At 36.6% G+C, this 19,282-nt stretch overlaps 1 protein-coding gene and 1 pseudogene across 3 annotated transcripts in view; one reads left to right on the forward strand and one right to left on the reverse strand.

Moving 5' to 3' along the window:
- The window catches only part of DIPK1A (divergent protein kinase domain 1A), a 114,082-nt gene that overhangs the window by 15,307 nt on the left and 79,493 nt on the right, over positions 1 to 19,282 (forward strand). The gene's annotated exons all lie outside the window — the stretch shown is intronic.
- On the reverse strand, positions 6,310 to 8,063 carry LOC112918330 (F-actin-capping protein subunit alpha-2-like; annotated as a pseudogene).

A 19,282-nucleotide genomic window follows, 5' to 3' on the forward strand; every position in this document is an offset into this window, starting at 1 on the left:
GTGCCCCAGACCATGCGTGAATGATATGTTGCACATACTTCTCTGACAGCATTTATGATACTGGTTTATCATCACTGGTTTTCATATCTTTCTTCTGTCCCAGACTGTGATTTCCTTGAGGATCAGGATGTCATTTGCCCTTCTCTGTCTCCTGTGCCTAGCCCAGAGCAAATGTTGAGTAAATGTTTGTGGAGACAGAGTTTTATGGGGCTGATTAGATTTATATATATATTTTAAAAGATGTATTTATTTCAGAAAGAGAGAGCAAGCAAGCACACATGAGGAGGGGAGGTCAGAGAGAGGGAGAAAATTAGACTCCCTACTGAGCATGGAGCCAGAGGTCATGAGATCAGGGGCTTGATCTTATGACCCCAAGATCATGACCTGAGCTGAAATCAACAGTTGGTTGCTTAACCAACTGAGCCCCCCAGGCGTTTTTAGAGTAATCCTTTATAGAAAAGAAAACATGTATACTATAAGTAAAATAGTATAGATAAGCTTATAATGCAAATGATAGGTCTCCCCTTTTACTTCTCTTTACTCCTGAAAGATAGCCTCTTTGAACTTCTTATCTTTTGGGATTTCCTAGTGGCCACATGTCTAACTTCTAGAGCTCTGTATCTAAAAACTTCATACATCCTAGGAGGTGCCTTGTTCTCATATACTTTTTTATATCTTAAAATATTTATTTTTGTCAGAATAACTGGTTATTTTCTGTTTCTGGTTTATTACTACAATAAGTGTTCTTTCTCCATAAAAAAATCCATTCAAAATTATTCTGATATGCTTTTAATGTCTATTTTTGTATAAATCACAATATATATAGTAGATTAATACAGTCATGAGTTTATGTGGGGCATAAATAAGTAAATATACAAATGTTAGGGATTTGTCCTCTAAAATACTTTCCTAAGAGGGTTGTACAATCAAAAGGATTTGGGGCTCCTGTTCCAGATAATAGACTTTTATCTATTTTTTTCCATTGATCAACTTTAGATATTATCTAATGACTTTCCACTTTCAAAAATGAATGTTTAGGTTTCTAACACTATGGTCATCGTAATCTCTCTTCCAGTGTTTGATACAGTAGTTGTATTAATTTTACTTCCTTTCCTGCTTGACTTAATAACTTAAATAATGATAACTCTATTTCTCATTTCATCGACTTATGACCGTATTTGTCGACTCTCCCATTTTTAAAAAGGGGCATTAGAACTTGTGCTTCTTTTTCCGTCTGCTTTTCTCACTTTCTGTCAGCGACACTTACTTTTACATCGTCAAAGTTGGTAACTTATATTTTGTCCTGTTACCAAGGACAACCAAGTCTCTATATAAGTTGAATCTGAAAGATGAAAGCTATAAATAGTATTGTACTGTTATGACCTGTTAATTCTTCACAAAGGAAAGTCTCCCTTATGAACCTATGACCCATTGACTGCAGCATGAAGTTACTTTCTCCTTGTCAGAAAAGCAGGTAGGATTAACAGACAAGAACAAATGCCTCTTGTTATTAAGCAGATTATTGCAAGGATTTCTCCTTTTCCAAAAGCTAAATCATATTTCTGCCAGTGGAGAAGAGAACATGTGATGTTTGAACATTCCTTTTAAAAAGTTTCTTTTTGGGACGCCTGGGTGGCACAGTGGTTGGAGCGTCTGCCTTTGACTCAGGGTGTGATCCCAGGAGCTGGGATCGAGTCTCGCTCGGGCTCCTGTGGGGAGCCTGCTTCTGCCTCTGCCTATGTCTCTGCCTCTCTCTCTCTCGGTCTCTCATGAATAAAAAAAATCTTTTTTTTAAAAAAAGTTTCTTTTTGCTTAGAAATCATGTTTACTTGCTTTTTAATATTCCAATTAAAGAATAAAAAATTTAAAGCCTAGCCTTTAGGATCTGTAATGAAGTAACAGAGTTATGATTTGTGATTACCATAGGCTACAATTTCTTCCCTGAATGATCAATATACCTTATTTTTCTGGATGGTTACCTACTCAGCAGACATTTCTTCTGACATCTGCCCCCAAACTGAAGTGAACTGAGCTAGTTCTGGAATGCTGGACCATTTGAATAAGGAAAACAACTATAATCTTTAGGGAGAGTATTATAGGTAGGAACTGGCTATCATTTGGTGCCATGTTTATAGAAAATAAGAGTCAAACACTTTTGCCAGTCTTTCTTTTAAGATCCTGAAATTTATGTCTTGAGGCCAAAGTATCAAAGTTAGTTCTGGCCTAAAGATGAAGGATATCTCTATTTATAGTATCCCCTAAAATATGATTCTATAAATATTTAGTGCAGAGCCAATTTGTGTGCTAGGATTACATTTTCTTCTCTCCAGGGCCAGGGTAATGAACCCAAGACTCTCTAGATCTGTTATCAATAACAAATAGATCCTCTTTTCTCATACTCCATTAATTTCTTATAATTGGGGTACATATAAGCTTGCTTCATATTTGAAATGTATTTTTTGTCCCCTTTTTTCCCCCAGGGAGTTTCTAATTGTCTTTCTTACTTTTATTCTTCTCTTTCTCCTTCTCAGGCATAATATACCTTTGTCATGACCTCACTTCTTCTCTACTCTCAGGTCTATTTTTTTATTCTGTGGAATCCTTCTTTGTACCCAAAGGCTTTTGTAGGCTACTGCCCTGCTGTCTTCTGAGGATCTCCTTCCACTACTCTACAGGAGTAGTCTCCCACAGGATCCACTTCCACTGTCCTGATTTCTTCCATCATCTTACTGGAATGTATCCAGAAATAAGTTCTTTAGAAAGGATATGTGGAAAATAAACTTTCTGAGTCATGTCTAGAACTGTCTATATTGTACCTTTATAATGGTTCCCAGTTGAGTTGGGTGTAGAATTCGGGGCTGAAAATAGCATCCTTTAGAAAATGTGAAGACATGGTTCCATTGTCTTCTGACATCCTCTGTTGTTGACAAGAAGCCAGTTTGTTTGTCAGTCTTTTCTGGGTGACCTGTGTTCCCTGCTCAGGGTCTCTTTTTTATATTTGTTTTTGAATTCCATGAGGAAATGTATAGATGTGGGGGTTTTATCATTAGTTGTATTCAGTACTCACTGAGCCCTTCTAATCTTAAGATTTAGGTCTTTATTTATCTCTGGGGAATTACCTTATTTCTTAAATAGTTTTCCCTCTCTTTTTTCTGTCCCTCTTTCTGAGGCTCTTATTAGTCAAATGTTGTACCTCTTGGATTGACTCTTATGTCTCTTATGGTCTCTTTATTATTTCCATATTTTTATCCATATGCTCTCAAAGTGCCTCTCAGTTTTGTTTCCCAGACCATATGTTGATTTACTTTCCATGTCTAATCACTCTTTAAATACTAAGAATTTTAAATTTAAAGAATTCTTCCAAGTTCTTTGTTCCTTTTTTTTGTGGTTTCCTGTTCCTATTTTATATGGGTGCAATACCCTCTGAAATCTTTAGGGTATAGAAGTTTTTTTTTTTAATGTTTTCTTATGTCCCTTAATTATGTTTGCTCCCCTCAGGGTTCTTTTCTTTTTTTTAAGGGTTCTTTTTTCTATATGTTTTTCTTAGTTGTTCTTTCTCATGCTGCTTGTTTTCCCCATGTGCCTGGCAATCCTGGTTGTCTATTCCTATTTTAGAAAGAAGGACTGAGGAAATGGATTTTCTATGCCACTTTAAAAGATGGTCTCTTTTCTCCCTAGACCTATTACCTGTGTGGATGGCTGACTGAGTCCTCTGTGTAGAGCCAGGTGCCGTGGCTGGCCTGCTTGGTCTAGGCCTGTGCTTGGACGCTGCCTTTGTGCTAGAGAAGTGCTCTGCTGTGGGCAGACTGTACTCCCAGTAGATGCCTTGGCTTTCTCAGGTCATTTGTTCTTTCAGCTATCTGGCTTTTTGACTGAGGGTTTGTGCCAGGCTGCCTGTGATCTGTGTGGGGGTTGGGGAAGCGGATGGGGATGCCAACCAGTGCAGTTCCAAGTACAGACCTTCAATTATTCCCTCTGTCTTCAGCCCCACTTTTCCCTTCTCTCCTGCCTTGTACCTGCTGGCCTGGAGCCCAGAGCCATCAGGTGTTCCAGGGCAGATTGGCTCTCTAGATTCCTTCTAGCATTCCAACAAGCATTTTGGCTCCCAGCTCCTCTTAGGTTGCCTTGTGGCTGTGGCTTTCTCTGCTTGTCTCATCTATCACCACAATTCCATCTGCTTTTTGAATTCTAGAAATTTGTTGTATCTTTTATACACTGGTGAACTCCTTAACTTCTCTTTCCTTTTGCTACTACAGGGTTATTGCGTATTTTGTCTCTTTTATTTGAGTGTGGTTTTGTAAGCTGTAGGTAGTAAACATATATCCTCAACCTACCATCTTGAACTAAAAGTCCTGGTGTGAATTTTAAACTATCTCTCTCATGAATATTTATCTAACCTGTTTATCTTCATGGCTGCAATGTCTATTTAAGCATTGCATAATTTATAAATTATTTCAATAAAGTAAGACAAGAGAATTAGAATAAATAACTTCAGAGGGATAAAGATAAAATGGCACTTTTTTTTTCAGAAAATCTTGTATAATAACAACAGTTTATTTTGGTTAAAAGACGAAAAAAAATTGTACTGAACTTGTAGCAGTGACTTGATCTCTGCTCTCAGAGAATTCACATGTTGGTTTAGGAAGTTTCAGGAGTTTTTCTGGCACTGATGGATAAATAATAAATGAATTTTAAAAACAACACAAACATTGGGCAGCTATGTACACAATGCAAATAATTAAAATAGATGATGTGCTAAATCGTGTCAGGACATCTATTTGGCCAGCTGGTCAGAGAGCCTTTCTGTGGAGGGAATGGTTATTTGAGATCTGACTAAAGATCAGGAGACAACCAGGGAAAACCTGGGATCTTGGCATTACCATCGGACACCATATCCTTTCACTCTACTCAGATCAGGGCTTCCTACCCTTTGGTTTTGATCGTACTTCCGTCCTATAAAGATTTTTATATTAATGTAATGAATTGCTTAAACATTTCATAGCTTTTAAATAGCACTTTGGTGAAATAAAAGACTCATGAGATAATTTATTCCCCTAGGACAGAGGAGGGATAAACAAGGCTTTTTATTCCGTGATAGCAGATTGGTTTGGTAAATTTAAAGGCCTTAATTATTATGCTTTAAGCAACAACTTAATTTGCTTCAGTCTGATTCTTAGTTTTTAAGGGGGGTTCTTCCTTTGATATATCATGTTGCTATTTTGGTGCTTGTCATTTTGCTCTTGCAGTTTCTCTCATAAAAAGCATTTACAGCTCACTTCCATGGAATCCCTCTGCTAGTGTTGATATCGCAGGCTGCAGATGCACATTCACTTTTATCTTTAAATTGGGTACACTTTTCAAGGAGTATAGGGGAGAGATGGTTTAAGAGAGCCAATTTGTAGACCTTTAAACTCCCCATGTAGTTTTCCTCACATTGTTCTGGCTGAGAATGTGTTTGTGATGGAGGTGTAGGGTCTGCTCTTCCCTTTCTCTTTCACCATTGCCCCTTTCACACTATTAAAAAAGAAAGGCATACTGCTCTATCTCTGATCTCACAAAGGTCCCTGGATGTAAAAACACCTGGGCACCAAAGGGCAATTGAAAATATTGGTGTCTGTGGGAAGATAGTAGATGACTAAGTAAGGTTATCTCATGTAATGATGGATAAAGGTTCCTTTTGCAATTCCAAGGCTTTTTTTTTTTCTCTTATGAAACTGAGAAAAGACCTAATTGATTTGTTTGCTAATTAACTAATAGACTGTTAAGTTGTTAAGTGTGTATATATTTTAAAGATTTTATATATTTGAAAGAGAGTGTGCACAAGCAGGGTGAAGGGGAGAGGGAGAGCAGAGAGCCTGATATGAGGCTTGATTCTAGAACCTTGGGCTCTTGACCTGAGCCGAAGGCAGATGCTTAGTCAACTGAGCCACTTAGGCACACCTATTAAGTATACTTTTGATGATATATTACTGTCATATTTTTAAAAAATATTCTTCAAAAATTTTTGAAGAATTGAGAAATAATTGCTCTAACAAGACTTCCATTCTCCTCTCATTTATGTGAAACAGGTTTCTCACCATTTAAAGTTATAAAAACTGAAAGTAGTGATAGAATTGGTGCTGAGCACTATTTCATCCTGGCAATAAATAATAGTCACTACATGGAAATGTGTACTAACTGAAGAAGAAAAACTTCACCCATCTCCTTTTAAATTTTATTTTTTTATGAGTCTAAGATTACATATATTTCAATTTGTCTTCTTATAATACCTTTTGGCTCTATGATAAAAATAACTCAGACATATGGAATTCAAGCTAATCTGTGTAACTGTCACAAGAAAAAAGCATTAAATGCATTTCTGAAATAAGTATTTTCATTTAATTTCAGAATCTCAAAACAGCATCGGACATTGGCTTTGTTTTGAAAAAGTTTATTTAAACACTAAGCTAGCTAAAAAAAACCTTCTTGAAAGGTTCAAACACAATAGATATAGAAAATGCTTTCCCACTAATCTCAATCTTACATAAATGGAAGAGGTGAGGGGGGAAAGGTGACAATTTCTTCAGCAGCATATATGGCTAAACTCATCAACTGCCTTAAACTGGAATGTCCATTACTAACCCTTAAAAAGTGCTGGGCAAATATCAAAAGTCAACCCACTTCATAAACCAGAAGACAACAATTTTAGGGTTACAATAAGTAAAATATTTTTGAAACACTTAAAAAACTTTTAAACTAGAGGAATCATGGGGCACTTGGGTGGCTCAGTTGGTTAAACATCTACCTTTGACTCAGGTCAAGATCCCAGGGTCCTGGGATCCAGCCAAGTCGGGCTTCCTGCTCAGTGGGGAGCCTGCTTCTCCCTCTCCCTGTTCCCTACTCGTGCTCTCTCTTGCTGTCTCTCTCTCCTCAAATAAGTAAAATCTTAAAAAAAAAAAAAAAAATCTCAAGGGATCATCTCTTAATTGTAAAAAAGAAAGGCATAAGAGAAAGTAAAAGACATTTAAACTAAACTGATTCTTCAATCCTCTTTGAACAAAAGAAATGAAAAATAACGGTTAATTAGCTAAGCTTTGTACTCTAACCAAACTAATTAATTACAGTAATTTAAAATGGGAACAGCCCACCTGTGTAGTTTGACAGTTTTGAATACTTTTGCAATGATTTTTTTTATGTAGATACTAAATGATTGGTTATGCAATGTGCATCTTACGCATCCTGCATCTCTGCCAATCCTGTAGCTAAGGATCTAGTTCCAGTCATTCTTAGTACATGTCATTGGCAGCTGTGGAGGTAAAGCTTTGAAAGTAGTGTCAGATGTTGTCTAATAATTCTCACTGATAGCAGTCTGATACTCATTTTCTGCAGCTTCTATAATCTTTATAAATTATTTTGCTGTTTGTACTTCATTAGATGCTGTTAGGGAATCTAGTATACTTTTTTGACTCAGTGAACACTATTATCTTCATAATAGTGAACCTGAATTTTCAAAATGCCAACCACTTGAGTGGTTGAAGAAGTGATTGTAAACTTCCACTCTGACCTCCAGTGACCATTCCAAAAGTTTTTTGCTTGGAACTAATGGCTTTCTCTGCATGCAATAATGATTTACTGTCCATCTATTTTTTAAAACCATATAACAATGCAGACCCCATTTAGATAATGTTCTTTTATATATGGTTGCAGAGTGGTTTCTACTGAAGTTCTCCATGTATCAACTGCATTTTCTGCTTCATATGGTCTTGGATCAGTTGCTTCCTTTCTGAAATGATCAAATTTGAAACAGATTCTTGTTGGAATCCAAAAACTTTCCATTTCCTAAGTTGCCATGTTCTTTTATCAATAACCTGTTCTTCATAACCTTCAATTTTTATTGGAGTAAACTGGTCCAAGTTATATTGTGCAAATGCATGAGCTTCTCCTTCCCTGAGAAGATTATCATTAAGTGGTAACCAAACATCATTAAGCACCTTATTAAATTCTCCAGGAGGAACATGAGTAATGAATTTTGCTGCTCTACTCACCTCCTCCTCATTGGAGAACTGCTCCTCCACATCTGCCATTTTCCTTCTGGCAACAAACCAGGTGGTGGCAATGGTGGCAGCAGCAGCCACCTGAATTCCCCTCCCACCTATCTCTTTAATACAGTTTTCTTTATTGCATTTAAGAATCTTTAAAATCAAATTTTGCAGTATATTTATATTTTAGTTGATTGGTTACTAATTATAATTGTAAAGAAAACTCAAGAAGAAATTGTGTTAACATCTGAAGTCTTTTATTACAGAAAATAAAGAGAAATTTAGTTTTAATTTACAGACAGATTTTTGTTGGGGGAAAAATATAACTGTCTAGTAAAAGACTTTCAAACAGAAAATACATTACATTAGAAATAATTCATGTGGGAGGAATCACCTTTTCTCAAGCCTTTGTCAAAGCTTGACAGTATAGCTTCATTAATCAAGATAGTGTGGTACTAGTGGAGGAATAGATACAGATCATTGGAGCATGGGGAACCCAGGATTAGAGCCACATGAATATGCTTAATTAATTTTTGACAAAGAACCTAAAAGCAATTCAAATAGCTTTTTTTTTCTTTTTTCTTTTTCTTTCTTTCTTTCTTTTTTTTCTTTTTTTAGGAATAGCTTTTTAATGATGGGTGCTGAAGCAATTAGATATCCATTAGCAAAAGAAAAAAACTTTACGTAAATCTTATATAAAAATGAACTAAAAATAGATCATAGACAAAAATGGAAAACATAAAACTACAAAACTTGAAAAAAAAGTGGAGAAAATATTTGGGGCCTACAACTTAGGTAAAAAGTTCTTAGACTTGACATCAAAAACATGATCCATAAAAGGAAAAATTGATAAGTTTTATCTCATCAAAAATAAAAACTTGGGGCAGCCTGGATGGCTCAGCAGTTTACTGCTGCCTTCAGCCCAGGGTGTGATCCTAGAGACCTGGAATCGAGTCCCATGTTGGGCTCCCTGCATGGAGCCTGCTTCTCCCTCTTCCTGTGTCTCTGCCTCTCTCTCTCTCTCTCTCTCTCTCGGTGTCTCTCATGAATAAATAAATAAAATCTTTAAAATAAAATAAAATAAAATAAATAAAATAAAATCTACTCTACAAAAAACCTTGTTAAGAGGATGCAAAGACAGGGTACAGATGGGGGGAAAATGTTTGCAAGCCACATATCTGACAAAGAACTAGTATCTAGAATATATAAAGAACTCTCAAAACTGTAAAAGACATACAATCCAATTAGAAAATGGGAAAAGGAAATGGTAAAATTGCTAAAGAGTTTAAATTCATTTGATACATTTATATTTAAGATGATATAACAGCTTTATTTTAAAATATCAATATTTACAATGAACTTACTCCTGTGCAACTACTTAAACTTATGGTGAAAAATTTTAGATGTCAGTTTAAGAATGTGTGAGGGGATGTATAGTTTTCAAAATTTTCTTGGGCGTCTGCAAATAAAAAGCTAGATTTCAATAATACATAACCCCCATTGATGAAGGGGCTACATTCCAAAATTGAATTTTAAAAATCAAAATCTGGGGCATTTGGTTAAGCAGCCAACTCTTGGTTTAGGCTCAGGTCATGATCTTAGAGTTATAGGATGGAGCCCTGAGTCTGGCTCCAGGTTCAATGTGGGGTCAGCTTGAGATTCTCTCTCCTTCTCTGCCTTTCCTGCTTATGCTCTCTCTCTCAAATAAATAAATCTTTAAAAAAAAGAAATCAAAATCTTAATTGCCGGAAGTAGTTGAAATAAATACTAATGAACCTGGGAGGTTCCAGTTAAGGGTAGGATTAAAAAGGAAGAAGTATTGTACTATTTAGATGCTTTCATTGGCCTTTAATATCTATTTTTTGAATCAGTACAGGTGTGTTCAGTTGTGTTCCAAACAGGCAAGAAAGGAAAAAGAAAGGAGGCAGAGGAGGGTTCTGTTTTTAGCAGTCTCTGTTCGAGAGGGCAGAGGGACAGGGAATATCCATCATCCGAAAAGGACTAAGTCAGGTTTACCATTAGATAATGCATGATTTCAGACTTCCAATTCCTACCTCCCCACCCAAAAATTTCTCTTTCTACCTGATGATGTCCTAGTCTTAAGTAGGAAGTTAAGCCTTCCATTTACACCATTGGCTGACTTAATTAATATATACCAATACTTTGAGATTAGCTAATGTTATAGGGTAAATTAACTGCAGTCACTTGATATATGTAAATTACATCTAATCATTTCTTAGATGATAGAGGAGTGGAATGTGAAAGGAAGAGTTATGGAATACAAGGAGGTGTTTGGGAAGGTGGGAAAGCAGAGAGTTATGCTCTGAAGGCTGCAAATAGAAAAAGAAAGTGAGGTATTTTGGTCTTGCTAATGGATTGCTTAACATGATTTATGAATGTTTTGGTTAATATTTTAAAATACTGCTGACTGCTTTATTAAGGAATTTATATCTCTGAGGATTAATTAATCTAAAATAGATCCCATTAAATCAGGTTAATAAAAAGTGGCCCATAGCTAGATCTGCCAAATAAATTTGAAAGTCATTATGTTATGTAGACTTCCCGCCCCAAAGGTGATAGAAATTAACCATACAAAATGATAGTATTGGGTTATAGATGTCTTATGTAGCAAGCCTTTTTATTGAAGTGATTTTTAAAAAAGATTTTATTTATCCATTTGACAGAGAGAGAGAGAGCATAAGAGGAGGAGGAGCAGGTAGAGGGAGAGGGAGAAGCAGGCTCCCAGCTGAGCAGGGAGCCTGATGTAGGGCTCAGTCCCAGGACCCTGGGATCACAACCCCAGCCAAAAGCAGACACTTAACTGAGTGAGCCACCCACGCATCCTATTGAAATGATTTTGAACTTTAAAAAAAGTAGAAAGAATTCTAATGTTATATTAAGATGAGTAATATGCTTTAGCATGAGATTTCAAGCCTGTGATTTGCCTTATATCAAGCTCCTTTGTCTTTCTTTCTTTCTTTCTTTCTTTCTTTCTTTCTTTCTTTCTTTCTTTCTTTCTTCTTTCTTTTTTTCTCCTTTGTCTTTCTTAGCCTTATTTTTTTCATTTACTGGTGACATGGTAATGATAGTTGATAGGAACAGTTTTTTCTTACCTACCTAGTAACACTATTTTCAGTAATAAAAGAGGAATGCTTTAGCTTCCTCATAAAATGTTATGATATCCAAAAATTAATAAACATTTGAATGGCTTTTAAAAAACACATTATGGCCATCTATGTTGTGTGCTTGCCTATTTCAAGAACTTTTTAAAAAAGATTTTATTTATTTATTCATGAGAGACACACAGAGAGAGGCAGAGACACAGGGAGAGGGAGAAGCAGTCTCCAAGCAGGGAGCCCGATGTGGGACTTGATCCCAGGACCCTAGGATCACACCCTGAGCTAAAGGCAGACCCTCAACCACTGAGCCACCCAGGCGTCCCTCAATTTCTCCCTTCAAACTATTTCTCTTGGCATATATTTATGGCTACCTTGGACAAATCAATGTATTTTTTCTTATCAAGAACTTTTACTCTATCCATTACATAAAAATTTCTCAAAATTAATAAATTTCTGGTTATTTTAAAATTCTGTTATATTGAATATAGAAAATGTCATACTGTATGATGATAAATCCTTTAACAGCGTCACACAAAATTTCTTTTTCCACTTTCAGTTAGAGGATGGCATATTTTTATTACCTAATGTGAAAAAGATTCTTTTAATATTTTTGTAGAACTTGTAATAGAAAAGGGCCTAGACAGAATAATGCACAGAGAGATACAGATCGATACTATCTGTGTTTACTAAAGAGAGCCACATCGTCATCTTGTTCATATAAATGCTTTCAAGAGACAAGTAGTAGACGTATGTCTAAGGACATGAGGGTATGCCCTTCATCTAAGTGGTTGGTATACCTTAGAGTTACACATCGGCCACCTCCATGGAGAAGTGGTGCGAATTATAGCATCACTGGGAGGCTGCTTCATCTCTCGGTGTGGGGAGAGGTGAAAGTAGGGAATAACCCTAGTTCATGATTTAAGATTATGACTCTATGAAAAACTCTAACACTCATTAAGTATACAGTTCTTTGATATTGGCAAGTATGTTTTTAACTCTGTTATAGAGAATGGCATTTAAGGTTAAATCTTCATGTTGAATGGTTCAAAAGTAAACTTTGAAATTCCTTATAAATGAAGGATGATGGAATCACCCTCAGGTCAAAGTGTGATTTTTTAACCCTGAAATGGATACTTGACACAAACGGACAGTTACTTTTTAAGTTTAGTGTTTTCCAAAGAAGAATGAGTAAGTGAAAGTGCTTGTTTCTTCTTAGGTACCATATCTGCAACTTGGGAAGGCATCTGCTAAGTAATACTTTTCTGGACAGAGAAGTATCTGATTAAAGATTAGAAACTAAGTACAGATCAATAATCCAGTCAATCATGTTTCTCCTGCCAACCTAAACTTTATTAAAGCTTTACTAGCATCCACATTAAATAATCTATCCTTGTCAACATAACTTTTGAAAATAATAACAATCTCTAGAGGAAGATTTAAAGAAAAGCAGACACCTTTGCACAATCAGGAACCTTCATACTGACCATCATTTTTTACAAAATTGCTTAGTCTGTCCCTGCTTCTTCCATTATTGCATAAGTAGAAACACTCACTCTGACTTGTTGTCTCATTTGAGACCAGTCTGCTGAGACTTCTACTGAGTTTTCCATGTAGCCAATTGTTAAAAACAACAAACAATACTAAAATTTGTACGGAACCTTAAAACCCCGAATAGCCAAAGCAATCTTGAAAGTGCAAAGGAAAACTGGAGACATCACAGTTCCAGGCTTCAAGTCATAGCTGTAGTGATCAGAACACTATGGTACTGGCACAAAAATAGACACATAGATTAATGGAACAGAACAGAAAGCCCAGAAATAAACCCACAATTATAAGGTCAGTTAATCTGGGACAAAGCAGGAAAGAATATCCAAGGGGAAAAAGTCTCTTCAACAAATGGTGCTGGGAAAACTGGACAACAGCATGCAAAAGAATGAAACTGGACCACTGTCTTACACCATACACAAAAATAAATTCAAAATGGATTAAAGACCTGAAACCATAAAAATCCTAGAAGAGAGCAAGGCAGAAAGCACTTAGGAGTGCCTGTGTGGCTCAGTGGGTTAAGCATCTGACTCTTGGTTTCATCTCAGGTCATGATCTCATGGGTGGTGAGATCAAGCTCTGTGTTGGTCTCCCCTTTCAGCAAGGAATCTGCTTGAGATCCTCTCCCTCTGCCCCTCCTCACACTTGCACACACTGTCTCTCTCAAATAAGTAAATCTTAAAAAACAAAACAAAACAAAAAACTCTTGGGACTACATCAAGATACAAAGCTTCTGCATAATGAAGGAAACAATCAACAAATCTAAAAGGCAACCTATGGAATGGGAGGAGATATTTGTAAATGACATATCTGATAAAGGGTTAGTATCCAAAATATATAAAGAACTTCTAACACTCAACACCCAGAAAATAAATAATTTAATTTACAAATAGAAGACATGAACAGATATTTCTTCAAAGAAGATATTCAGGGGCAGCCCCGGTAGCTCAGCGATTTGGCGCCGGCTTCAGTCCAGGGTGTGATCCTGGAGACCCGGGATCGAGTCCCACATTGGGCTCCCTGCATGGAGCCTGCTTCTCCCTCTGCCTGTGTCTCTGCCTCTCTCTCCCTCTGTGTCTCTCATGAATAAATAAATAAATAATAAAATCTTTAAAAAAAAAAAAAAGATATTCAGATGGCCAACAGACACATGAAAAGATGTTCATTATCACTTATCAGTGAAATGCAGATCAAAACTACAATAGGGATATCACCTTACACCTGTCAGAATGTGAAACACAAGAAACAACAGATGTTGACAAGGATGTGGAGAAAAAGGAAGCCTTTTGCACTTGAGGAATGCAGACTGGTGTAGCCACTGTGAAAAATTGTATAGAGATTTCTCAAAAAGTTAAAAATTGAACTACCCTATGATCCAGCAATTGTATTACTAGGTATTTACCATCAAAATACAAAAACAGTAATTTAAAGGGATACATGCATTGCTATGTTTGTAGCAGCGTTATTTACAATAGCCAAGATATGGAAGAAGCCCAAGTGTCCATGATGAGGAATGGATAAAGAAGATGTGCCCCCCACCCCAGCTATAAAAAGAATAAAATCTTGCTCTTTGCAATAACATGAATGGAACTAAAGTATAATTCTAAGCAAAATAAGTCATAGAAAGACAAATACCATATGATTTCACTGATATGTGGAATTTAAAAAACAAGCAAAGAGGGAAAAAAGGGAGAAAGAGAGAGAAACCAAGGAACAGACTCTGAACTATAGAGAACAAACTGATGGTTACCAGAGGGGAGGTGGCTTGAAGGATAGGTTAAATAGATGATGGGAATTGAGGGGTGCACTTGTCTTGATGAGCACTGAGTAATTAATGTATGTAATTATTGAATCACTATGTCATACACTTGAAACTAATATAACATTGTATGTTAACTGGAATTAAAATAATTTTTTTCAAGATTTATTTATTTATCCATGAGAGACACAGAGAGATGCAGAGAGAGAGGCAGAGACACAGGCAGAGGGAGAAGCAGGCTCCCCGTGGGGAGCCCGATGGGGGACTAGATCATAGGGCTCCAGGATCACACCCTGGACTGAAGGCAGCGCTAAACCGCTAAGCCACCTGGGCTGCCCAAAATAAAGTTTTTAAAAAAGCTGTTAAACTTAACAATGTATTGTAGGTCTACTGGTGGCATGGATTTTCTATCTTAACACCCATCTTTCACTTCTTAACAGCCCAGTCCCTCCATGAGTCTTTTTAAAAAAAATTTATTTACTTGAGAGAGAATGAGGTAGAGTGAGGAAGAAGCAGACTCCCTATTGAGCAGGGAGCTCTACTCAGGGCTCTGTCCCAGGGGTCCATCCTAGGACCCCCAAGATTGTGTCCTGAGCTGAAGGCAGACGCTCAACTGACTGAACCACCCAGGCATTCCCCCAGCCCCCTCCTGAGTCTTTAAAAAAAATGTGTGAGGGGACAGAGGGTTGGGAAGATGTTCTGTTCACATATAGCAGCCTAAAGTGATTAAGCAAAAGCCAAAGAAGATTATCATCACCCCATGCTGTAAAGCCCCCAGTATGACAATGAGGCAGAGATAAAATGGTGGTTAAGAATATCAACCTGGGTGGCTTAGTGGTTGAGTGTTTGCCTTTGGCTCAGGTTGTGATCCTGGGGTCCTGGGATTGAGTCCTGCATCCGCCTCCCCACAAGGAGCCTGCTTTATCCTCCGCCTATGTCTTTGCCTCTCTGTGTGTGTCTCTTATGAATGAATAAATAAATATTAAAAAAAAAGAACATCAGCTTGGGAGCCAGACACACCAGAATTCAGGTCCTGGCACTACCACATTTGTACTGTTTGCCTTTAGACAACATAATCAGCCTATGTTTCTTTAGCTGTAAAATCATGAAGATTATAAAATTATTTCACAGAGTTAGGAGAATGAAATGAAATAATATATGTAATGCACCTTGCTCTGTGTATAGTTCCTGATAAGAACAATGATAAGGAGAGGGATAAGAAAATCATTGTTTTACTAACACTTTTTAATTTTTTTTTAACCAGAAAAGAGCAAATTCCCTATCCTAGACTATAACTAGATCTCTAATTCTGTGAAGCTATGAATTTGCTAAAAGTTAATCTGCAATTAGCTTAAAATCAGTTTGGCTATTAGCATTTACGTGTGTTTTGGTATTTATTTCAAGAGGTGCTGATTTTTTATGTGAAAGATCAGAACCTTAACACAAAATAACAAGAAAAAGTAATGCTTCTTAACTTTTTACTAAAGTTTAAATGCATATGGAAATGCATATTTGATCAAGAAATTGAACCTTGAGGGGTACCTGGGTGGCTCAGTTGGTTAAGCATCTGACTCTTGATTTCAGCTCAGGTCACAATGTCAGGTTTGTGAGATAAAGCCCTGTGTTGGGCTGTGTGTTGGGCATGGAGCCTGCTTGAGATTGTGTCTCTTCCTTTTCCTCTGCTGCTCCCCCACTTTAAAAAAAAAGTAAAAAAAGAAAAGAAAAGAAATAGAACTTGTCAGCACTCTCAAAGCCCCCTGCATGTTCTTTCTGTCACCCCCACCCCCTGCAGTAATAACCACAATACTGACTTCTGATGGAACATATTAGTTTTGTCTGTTACTATTTTGGAGATAGATAGATGATAGATAGATAGATAGATAGATAGATAGATAGATAGATAGATAAAGTGGACTCATGCCTTTTGGGTCTGGCTTCTTTTGCTTAGCATTACATTTGTGAGACTCATCCATATTGTCACATGTAATTATACATATTCACTCTCATTGCTGTGTAGTATTTTGTGTGTGTGATCATACTCCAACTTATTTATTCATTCTGTTAATGGATTTTTGGTTTGCTTCCAGTTTTTAGTTATTACAAATATTGAAGCTGTGGACATTTTAGTACTTGTCTAGTGAATATTTATAAGCATTTCATTGGAGTGGAATTGCTGGGTCATATATATTCCTACATTCGGTTTTAATAAATAATTACAATCAGTTTTCCAAAAAGATTGTTCCAGTTTATACCACTAACAGTGTATGAATACTCCATACATCGCACCATATCCTCACCAATACTCGGTATTTTACATCTTCTTCATTTTAGATGTTCTCATATGTGTAGAATGATATCACATTGTGGTTTTAATTTGCATTGGCCTGATTACTAATGAAGCTGGACATCTTTTCAGGTTTATTTGCCAAATGGATAGCCTCTTTTGGAAAGTCACAGAAGTTCAGGTCTTCTGTTCGTATTTCTGTTGCATGGTCTATATTTTTCTTATTGATTCACAGTAATTCTCTATGTAAAATCTATATGGGTTCTTTTCAGGTATATTATTATATCTATCTTTGTGGGTTGTCATTTTGCTCTATTAATGGCATCTCTTGAACATAAATCTTAATGTAATCAAATGTACCAATTTTTTCTTTTGTGGTCAAAGTTTTTATGTCTGATTTAAGGGGATACAAATACTTCAAATACTCTAAAGTCACAATGTTTTTCTGAATTTTGTCTTATCTTTTTTTTATCTTTCATAGTCCATTAGAGGTTGATCTTTTGTATATAGGTGTAATGAGAGGTTAAGACATCCCCCCCCAACCCTCAACTGGATGGTCAGATGACCTTTGCTGAGATTTTTTCCAAAAGCAGCATGAATATTTTGGTGATGATTGGGTCATTCGCTGCTAGAATGAGTTCCAGTCCTAGCCCCAAAAGAGACTAAAGGAGCATTTTTAGATCTGTTATTCTTTCCTGATTCGCTATTTGATCTCCAGCACAATAAAGCAGGTATGGATTTTTATTGAGATTCCCTTCCCCTAGGCTGAAAGTCATATCTACTAGAGTTAGGTAGAAGTATAATATAACTGTAAAGTAATACTTGCAAATTATTCATGATGGGTTAGTCATCAGTAAGTGTGCTATAAGAAAGTTGAAGTGATTGTAGAAAGATTTTTTAAAAGATTTTATTTATTTATTCATGAGAGACATAGAGAGGGAGAGGCAGAGACATAGGCAGAGAGAGAAGCAAGCTCCATGCAGGGAGCCCGATGCTCCGGGTCTTGATCCTGGGATCTTAGGATTGTGCCCTGGGCCAAAGGCAGTCACTCAACCACTGAGCCCCCAGGTGTCCCTGGAGAAAGATGTTGATCTGACTGTATCTAGCTTTGGATTTTATATGAAAGGTTCAAAAAACTTAAGCTCAATAATAATATCACCTTACATTTATAGAATAGTTTGCAGAGTACTTTCATTTACAGTATTTCATTTTGATCCTTATGGTAACTAGCACTGCAAGGTTTTCAAGGCAGATATTATTGTCCCAGTTTAACACAGGGGAAAACCCAGAAATTCAGATCAGTTAATTAGCCTGATAAATAACTTGACAAAACTGATAACCTAGTAGTCTTATTGCTCTGACCCAGCCACTTTTACAAGACTGCTCTAGGCAAATTGAACCAGAGATACAGACGGCCCCCAGATATGATTTATTCTCTCAAAGGGATATAAAGCTTCAGTGTTTAATCAAAACAAAAATATTTTAGGTCTGACGAATAAGCTGAATCTTGGAGGGGGTTCAGCTCATAGTTTGATAATCTCACATTTTCTAGTTGTCTTCTCTTTATAACCATCAGTTGGATTAGCTCTTTATGATGCTTTAATCCCTTTCTCTATTGCATTATAAATGAACTTTGTGTTTGATGTCTATTAGCAAAGAGACATAGGACCTAAGTGCAATTAAACTAGACACAAAAACGTGGTGAGAATTTAATTTTAAAAGTATAACTCAGAGGTCATCAAATTTGCATGATCCTGCTCAATTGTAAAATCCTGGAAGCTGGTGGTTGCAGAACTTATGTTAATACTTTCTGGTTTTCCCTAGAGTAGCTAACAGTAAATTGCATGTAATGAACATCTGTAGTCTGTATGAACTAATAGTTTTCTCAAGTAGAAAAGTGAAGGTAAAAGTTGTTTCTACTAATGGTAGATTGAAAAAAAAATATCTAAATGACCTGTTCATTAAAGAGCTGGAACATAAATCATCCAAGGCCATGTATAACAGCATTCAGTAAAGCAATAGATCAGGGTTCTTCATACCTGATGGAGGTGCATGCTACCTGCTATGGTGGTTCTGGCCGAGCCAGACTAAACAGCCATGCTGAGCAGCTTTTATGTTCTTCTCTGTTTCCCTTTCAGAAAAACTAGACTTGGGTTTTTGAAACTATCTACTTGGTTAAATGAATGTAGAAAGATGTGATCTAAATCATAAATTCAACTGTGTACTACAATTTTTTCATGATAGTATCCTTCTCTCTGACTCTATACAGAGTCAAATCTACTACTTTCTTATACTGGAGGTACTTTCTATGTTTTAACTTGTTTAATCAAATATGTATCGTTGTGTTTGTTTCTTTGCTCTTATTTGAATGTTATAAGATAATTAAGGATTAGAGGGCACCCCTGGTGGCGCAGCGGTTTGGCGCTGCCTGCAGCCCGGGGTGTGATCCTAGAGACCCAGGATCGGGCTCCCTGCTTCTCCCTCTGCCCACCCCCCCCCCCCCCGTGAATAAATAAATAAAATCTTTTTTAAAAAAAAGGATAATTAAGGATTAGAT

This window comes from Vulpes vulpes, chromosome 3 (genome assembly GCF_048418805.1).
Source record: "Vulpes vulpes isolate BD-2025 chromosome 3, VulVul3, whole genome shotgun sequence".
NCBI lineage: Eukaryota > Metazoa > Chordata > Mammalia > Carnivora > Canidae > Vulpes > Vulpes vulpes.